Raw genomic sequence first — 7,300 nt, 5'->3', positions numbered from 1 at the left:
AACTTCTTTAATAGAAATTTATAGTTTTGTTTTTGTTCAACAAGCACTTATTAAAGAATGATTTCAAATTTTTTGTAATGAAATTCATAATTTTAAGAACTTCTAGTGTGTCAAGTAGAATTCTAGTAATAAAATGTAAAGTCAGTAGATTTTTCTAAAACTAATTTTATAGCTTTATTTTAAAGTTTTTATATTTTATTAACTTTCCCTGCCAAAATGTGTCACGATTTCTATAATTGCTAAATTGTTGGAGTAGTTATCTTGATTAATGTAAAAAATCACACCTGGGGTTAGTTGAAACAGAACCTTGGGGCTAGTTTGTTTTTTATATTTTTTCAAAATATCTTCATAAATTGAGGCTAGTTGTAACATACAAGAATTCTATGCAGATTCTAGTGAAGATGATGGGGAGGAATTCACAGTTTGTAAGATGTGGGCACATGTAAATTGTGTTACAGAAAGCACTATATATTTTATTATGAAATTAAATGTAATTTGCGTTGATTTATGATAAAAATTTATATTACAGAAGACAATATATATTTTATTTGTATTAATTATAGTTTGCGTTGATGTATGAACAGAATTACTTAGAGACAAGTCAATTTCCTTAAAAATGAGTAGAGAATGAATTATCAGAATCATTATTGTCGGTTTTTGTAGTTGCTACTAGCCGCGGTAGATGTTACAACTAGCCTCAAACAGGAGGTAAGTTGTAACACCGCACTTTTTCTAGAAATTGATTAATTGTGAATAAACAACATTTGTGGATATATTTTTAACTGAGTCAGTAGAGGAATAGTTGAAGCATCTATTCATCTTTATTCATTTACAAAAACCCACTGTTAAATTTTGTGATAGACAATAGATAAAAATTTTCACAATATTTGCAAGTTGTACATCAACTTAAATATTAGAATTCAATTTAATTTAAATCGTTTTTATTGTTTTTTTTTAATTAGGGTATAGTACAAAAATAACAAAAAAAGTAAGTTTTAAGGAATATATTATTAAGGTCCCAGGAATTTGCCTTAGGGCACGATGCCACACACCACTAGTTAATACATTATTAATTAAGCAACTAATGTGGTTTCATTTAGATTCTTGCAACCGCTCGGTTCCTTACAAAGCGAGACGTCTTCTTATTTGTATTCATCATAAAATGTTCGTCGAAGCAAATGAGACGTAGAAGCAAATTAATTCTACAAGACAAATTTAATTAGATCGTTAATCTCTTAATGATCTGATTGGTAAATGCTGATCTCTAATCAGCAACTTTAACAGTTCTACATAAAACATCATAGCCTGAGAAATTGTATCGCTCACGAGTTCAAAAAACATTGGTTCATAGAATTACGTGCATTAATAGTGCAAAGAAACAAACTGCATATTATTATAGAGAAAAAAATATACATGAGATGGGCGCAAAAAATAATATCTGAAAATAAAAAGTACTTGCGAGTGGAGAATGAAAATGGAACTAACACTAAAGACGTTATTTTTGTTTCCTGCTAGACATTATTTCTAGGCGGATACTTTTTTGTTGAGAATATTAACATTTACTATTATTTTGCATGAATTAATTGAGAATAATAAAAATTATAATAAAATTTATTACTCATGGCCATTTTGTTGGATCGAAATTACGATTAGTGTATTAAATTCTTTCGTTGCTTTAATATATTATTAAAATTTAGAAAAAAAAAATATCTCACGTTGTTTGCAAGTTATGAGCTTTTAAGTGCAACCTAGAGCTTTGGTAAAATTATGACCATTTTTTGGTTATTGCGGTCACCTTTTATTAATTTTGTTCATATAAACCTTGGCACCGTAACCGTGAAAAACATCTCTAGGTACAAAAGTACAAAAAAAATACCACAATTGCCCCAAGTTATTAAGAGTTTTTATTGAACTATAAATTCAAAATTTTTAAATTCAGTCGATTTTGAGAGTCTCTCCTTTAAAAACGGCTCGTTGGTCTAGGGGTATGATTCTCGCTTCGGGTGCGAGAGGTCCCGGGTTCAAATCCCGGACGAGCCCGATGTAAACATTTTTATAGCTTGTTGATAACTTAATTGTAATGCTATTTAGCAGTAGAACAGCAGTAGTCGCAGAGTACCTTTAATTTATCCCATATGTACAATTAATGAAGCTACTTCGAAAACAACCTGTTTTTTTTATTGCATAAAAAAAGTAATTTTTAAGATGCAGAGAGCCTTGTAGAGAAGACTAGACTGCAATGATTTAAACCAGTGATTCCCAAACTTATTTCACCTACCGCCCCCTTTCCAGAAAAAATGTTACTCAGCGCCCCCCTTACAAAATTTCCGAAGGAGAAATTTGTTTTCATCAAAAAATCCGATTTGCTAATTTTATGTTTTCTCGACGTTTTAAGCCATTCTGAATCGAATGAGACCAACAATTGGAAAGCAGTATGTGTGTGTGTGTGTGTGTTTAGATTTTTTGTCGTAAATCGTCGTTTTCTCAAAAACGGTTGGACCGATTTCAGAAATTTAAAAGCCACTCGATGTATCTCGATGAGGACTAACTTTCTCAGTTTTGTTCGACGATCGGCCGAGCCGTTTCTTTATAAATCGCAGAAAAGTAAAAAAAAATTCGTCCACGTTTTAGCCCGCAATTCTGAATCGATTCTGAAAATTTAAAAATTGTTCGAAACATATTGGTTGGGAATCGACCTGATTAATTTTTGGTAATGATCGGCCGGGCCGTTTTCTTGTAATAAAGTGTTTTTATTAATATAAGTAATAGTAATTAATAAGTAGTAGTAATTTTTTAGACAATTTTTATGTTTTTTTTTTGACGGTAGATACCACAGTCTCATAGATCATACTAAAATATTTCGGTCCTACGACAAGTTAAATTTTGAAAATTCGTCAAAGTTTGCAAAAATTGGTATCGTTTTTATGGAGTTTGTCAAAATTAGAACTTTCAACGATGTTTGCTTAAAAACGGATAAACCGATTTTAAAAATTTAGAAGCCAATCGATGTATTTCGATTATAATTTTAATTTGAGGGAAAAGGAATGATGAGGGGTGCGCTCGTACCTACGGTAAATTTGTTCGCAAAAAGTAATAAAGGAGTCGCGTTATAATTCAAGCAATATTGGATTTAGACTCGGAAATTAATACAATATCAAAATCGCTATTCCAAAAATTACGCGTTAAATCTCAATCCACGAGCCTTAAGCTCCACGGTGTTGTTGGAATTTCAACAAAATCGAATAATTTTACAAATTTAGAAATATTTTTGAAGGTGGTACATTTGTTAAAAATATAAATGCTTTTGTGCTTACAAAAATATCAAGTCTACTACCCGCGCAGCAAATCCAAATTTCTGAACTAAATCTTCATAATGGATTAAAACTTTTGTATTCACACTTAAATATTCCGTGCGAAGTAGATGTTGATAGTAGATGTTGATAGGTGTTGATACGTTTTTTGACATTTTAGGTAACGAAAGAATTATACTAGGCCCCAATAAATCTATTTTACAAAACGCGGCATTCGAGTGGACAGTTACGGGTAGATATCAAAGAAATATAATTAATAGCACGACAAATAGTGATCATATATCCGCCAATCTTACAGAATTTCTTACAAAATATCTCTTAAAGAAGCTCTTACAAAATTTGGTAAAGTTACACAAATTATCAACACACAAAGAAACGTATGAACCATTCTTTTCATTAAACCTTTTGCGAAACAAGAATTGGCGGTACACAGCTTTAAAACGGATGTATTTACTAATACACCTATGCAGATATGTTTGAATAACTTTAACTAAAATATTATCTTTATATAATTCAGTGTTAATTTTAATAACTCATTTATATATATAATATTTTTTAGTTTTGTGCTTTAAACGCCCCTTACAACTAAGCATCGCCCCCTAAATACACCAAAGGCCATCACCGCCCCCCAGAATCGCCGCAGCGCCCCCAAGGGGGCGCTGGCGCCCACTTTGGGAATCACTGATTTAAACCATGGAAGATCACTACCATAATATACGCAGATGATGGATCTTGTGGTGATATCGAAGATCGAAAGCGAACTACAAAACATGATGACCAGAATCTTCGAAGTGGGTAGTGGATGTGGAATGAAGACCAACATCGACAGATCTAAAACTATGAGAATATGTAACCGATATGAGCCACTGGAGATAAAGGTAAGAAATCAAGAATTGGAAGATGCTGATGACTTCCAATAATTGGAATGCATCCCGATCAAAAACTCTAAGGAGGCCTTCACGAAAATGAGAACGCTACTGATAAAGCCCACTAAGTCTCGTCTTGCAGAAGATGTTAATAAAAGTTAAAATAATAAGTTTGTATGGATGAAAGACATGGACTCTAAGAAAGGCCGATCAAAACTATCTATCTGAAGTTGGCACATTTAAAGTAAATATTTCATAATGGAAAATTAGATTAATGATAACGGCTCGTTGGTCTAGGGGTATGATTCTCGCTTCGGGTGCGAGAGGTCCCGGGTTCAAATCCCGGACGAGCCCGATGTAAACATTTTTATAGCTGGTTGGTAGCGTAATGTTTAGCAGCAGAACAGCAGTAGTCGCGGAGTACCTTCGATTTATCTCCTATAATAAAGGTACTCCGAACACAACCTCTTTGTTTAGTTGCAAGTGAACAAATAAAAAAAGTATTTTTTGGGATGCCTTATAAAGAAAAGACTTGGCTGAAAAGACTTAAACCTTGGAGGATTACCACCTTATTATACGCAGATGATGATCTTGTGGTGATATCAAGAACCAAAGCCGAACTACAGAACATGATGAGCACAAACGTCGAAGTGGGTAGAAGATATAGAATGGAGACCAATATCGACAGATCGAAAATGACGAGAATATAGAACCCAGATGAGCCAAGGGGATAAAGAATTGGAAGATGCTGATGACTTCAAATAATTAGAAAGCATCCTGATCGGAAGCTCTAAGGTGGCTATCACGAAACAGAGAACGCTATTGATAAAGCCCACTAAGTCTTGTCTTGCAGAAGAGGTTAATAAAAGTTAAAATAATAAGTTTTGTATGGATGACAGATATGGACTCTAAGAAAGGCCGATCAAAACCATCTATCTGGAGAGTTTTGAAATGCGGTGCTATAGACAAATGAAGAAGATGAAATTGGAGGATAAAATTGACAGGTAAATGAAAAAGTGCTGAGAAAAGTAGGCGAGGAACGAACTCTACTAAAGCTGTCATGAAAAGAAAATGTGTTAGTGGGTAGAAGATATGAAATAGAGACCAACATCGACAAAAGAAAACGGTGAGAACATGAAACCGAGATGAGGCACTGATGATAAAGGTAAAAAATCTAGAATTGGAAGATGTTGATCACTTCAAATACTTAAATTAGAAAGCATCCTGATCAAAGACTGATATCTGACGAGAGAGATCACAACAAGGATCGCAAGCGCTAAGGTGCTTTCACTAAAAAGTGAACGCTACTGATAAGCTCATTGAGTCTCGTCTTGCGCAAGAAGTTAATAAAGTGTTATATCTAGATCATAAGGTTTGTATAGATGAGAAACATGGACTCTAGAGAAGACTGACCGAAACTGTCTGGAGAGTTTTGAAAAGTGGTGCTGGAGACGAATGGAGAAGATGAAATCGACAAGTAACAAATGAAGAAGAGCTGAAAAGAGTGGTATGAGATATAGAACTCTACTAAAACTATCATGAAAAGAAAAGAAAACTACATTAGACCCGTAATGCAGAGAGTATCTCCTTCATGACGTCGTCGGTGGTGAAATAAAGAAACTGAAAAGACTAGAAAGAAGAAGATTGCAGATGATTGATGACTTACGAGAGAAAAAATACAGAGAACTGAAAGCCGAAGCACAGAATTGGGAAGCAAGATGCCAGAAAATTATAAAGAAAATGCATAAAAATTGTAATAATTACAATAAAGAAAGAAGAAAAGAGGAATAATTGACTAATACAAAGTTAAATTAATCTAGTTACTTCTAAAATATATGTTTGTTTTTTGGCTCGCCCGTAGGTTAAGAGCGCGGGACACAATTCAGAGGTCCCCACTTCGAGCAGCCTGTTATCGGTGTGAGCAGTGACAACTATTTTCACTTGGAAATATAGATAGCAATATGTTTTCAAGTAAAAATAGCCCTTGCTCGGTATTGCTGCACCAATAAAAATGTCAGACATATTAGATAAATTCTAGTGATAAATAAATTATCAAATGTGCATGGATTAACCATAGGGTTACCATGTAAGAATACGAAGTAAGGAGAAGTTTCAGCTCAACATCTTACAGGACTTAAGGTTCTGATTGCTGTTAAAAATATGTATGAAAAAAAAATCAATTTATACTTATAATAATTTAGTACAACACAAAATATAATTGTCTATAGTGTAACGTCTTTTATAGTGTTTGCCAACATATTTATTTAAACAATATAAATTCCTCAGACATTACAACAACGAATCTCGAGGCGTATGAGAAACCGTATAACGATGATGGCATAGAATAAAAAGTGATTCATACGAAATGTGTCGATTGGACAATTCCAAGTGATTTTATGTGTTTTCTATATTTGCATAAGAGCAAATAAAAGTGGAAAAAATGGGGCAGATTTATACGCTCAGGCGTTTTACGGTCAATGCGGCAAACAGATCACATTTAAAGCAGAACGGAAACGAACGGCAATATTTGGCGGCATGTTTACTACGACTCCGGACGAACGTGCAGGAGCACCAGATCGTTCGATAAATAGTATAAACATTCGTTAAATTTTATAGGAAAAAATATTAACATGCTTTAGGGTTGAGGGGGTATTTTATTGTAGAAATTAAAAAAAATAGATTTTTTTACATTTACAAAGTTTAACTATTTAAGAGTATGTGTACGAGAAGATTTTTTAAAATTTAAAATATTTTTGGGGCGTTTTCCTCAAAATTGTCTTTTTCAGAGAAAGCCATAACATTTCTATATTATCAGAAAATTGGTATATATTTTATTTTATACCGAACTGATTGCTCTAGAAAAAAGGGTCTGAAGTATAAACATATAGATGTCAATAAAATTTAATATAAAATCACATACTTGAAAAATATATGAAATTGACATGTATGATAAGATTAAAATACTAAATTTAGATGAAAGTAGATTGCTAATTGAATTTGCTAATCAATTTACAGTATATATGTATATACGATATCATTATGATATGTACATTATAATTCATGTGTAGGCTCTACTGTAAATTGATTAGCACATCCGAATAGTAGTTAATTTTGCCTATTTGT

At 32.9% G+C, this 7,300-nt stretch overlaps 2 non-coding genes across 2 annotated transcripts; both read left to right on the top strand.

Annotated features, from left to right (window-relative positions):
* Positions 1-1,968: 1,968 nt before the first annotated feature.
* Trnap-cgg lies at positions 1,969-2,040 on the top strand. The gene has a single exon. It is a non-coding gene; the product is annotated as a tRNA-Pro (tRNA).
* A 2,419-nt stretch (positions 2,041-4,459) lies between these two features.
* Positions 4,460-4,531, top strand: Trnap-cgg. The gene has a single exon. It is a non-coding gene; the product is annotated as a tRNA-Pro (tRNA).
* Positions 4,532-7,300: the final 2,769 nt, after the last annotated feature.

This window comes from Ctenocephalides felis, unplaced genomic scaffold, assembly GCF_003426905.1.
Source record: "Ctenocephalides felis isolate EL2017-DRISC unplaced genomic scaffold, ASM342690v1 CF-g0.4_SCAFFOLD_01886, whole genome shotgun sequence".
Taxonomy (NCBI): domain Eukaryota; kingdom Metazoa; phylum Arthropoda; class Insecta; order Siphonaptera; family Pulicidae; genus Ctenocephalides; species Ctenocephalides felis.
This window is presented reverse-complemented; position numbering and strand designations above follow the sequence as displayed.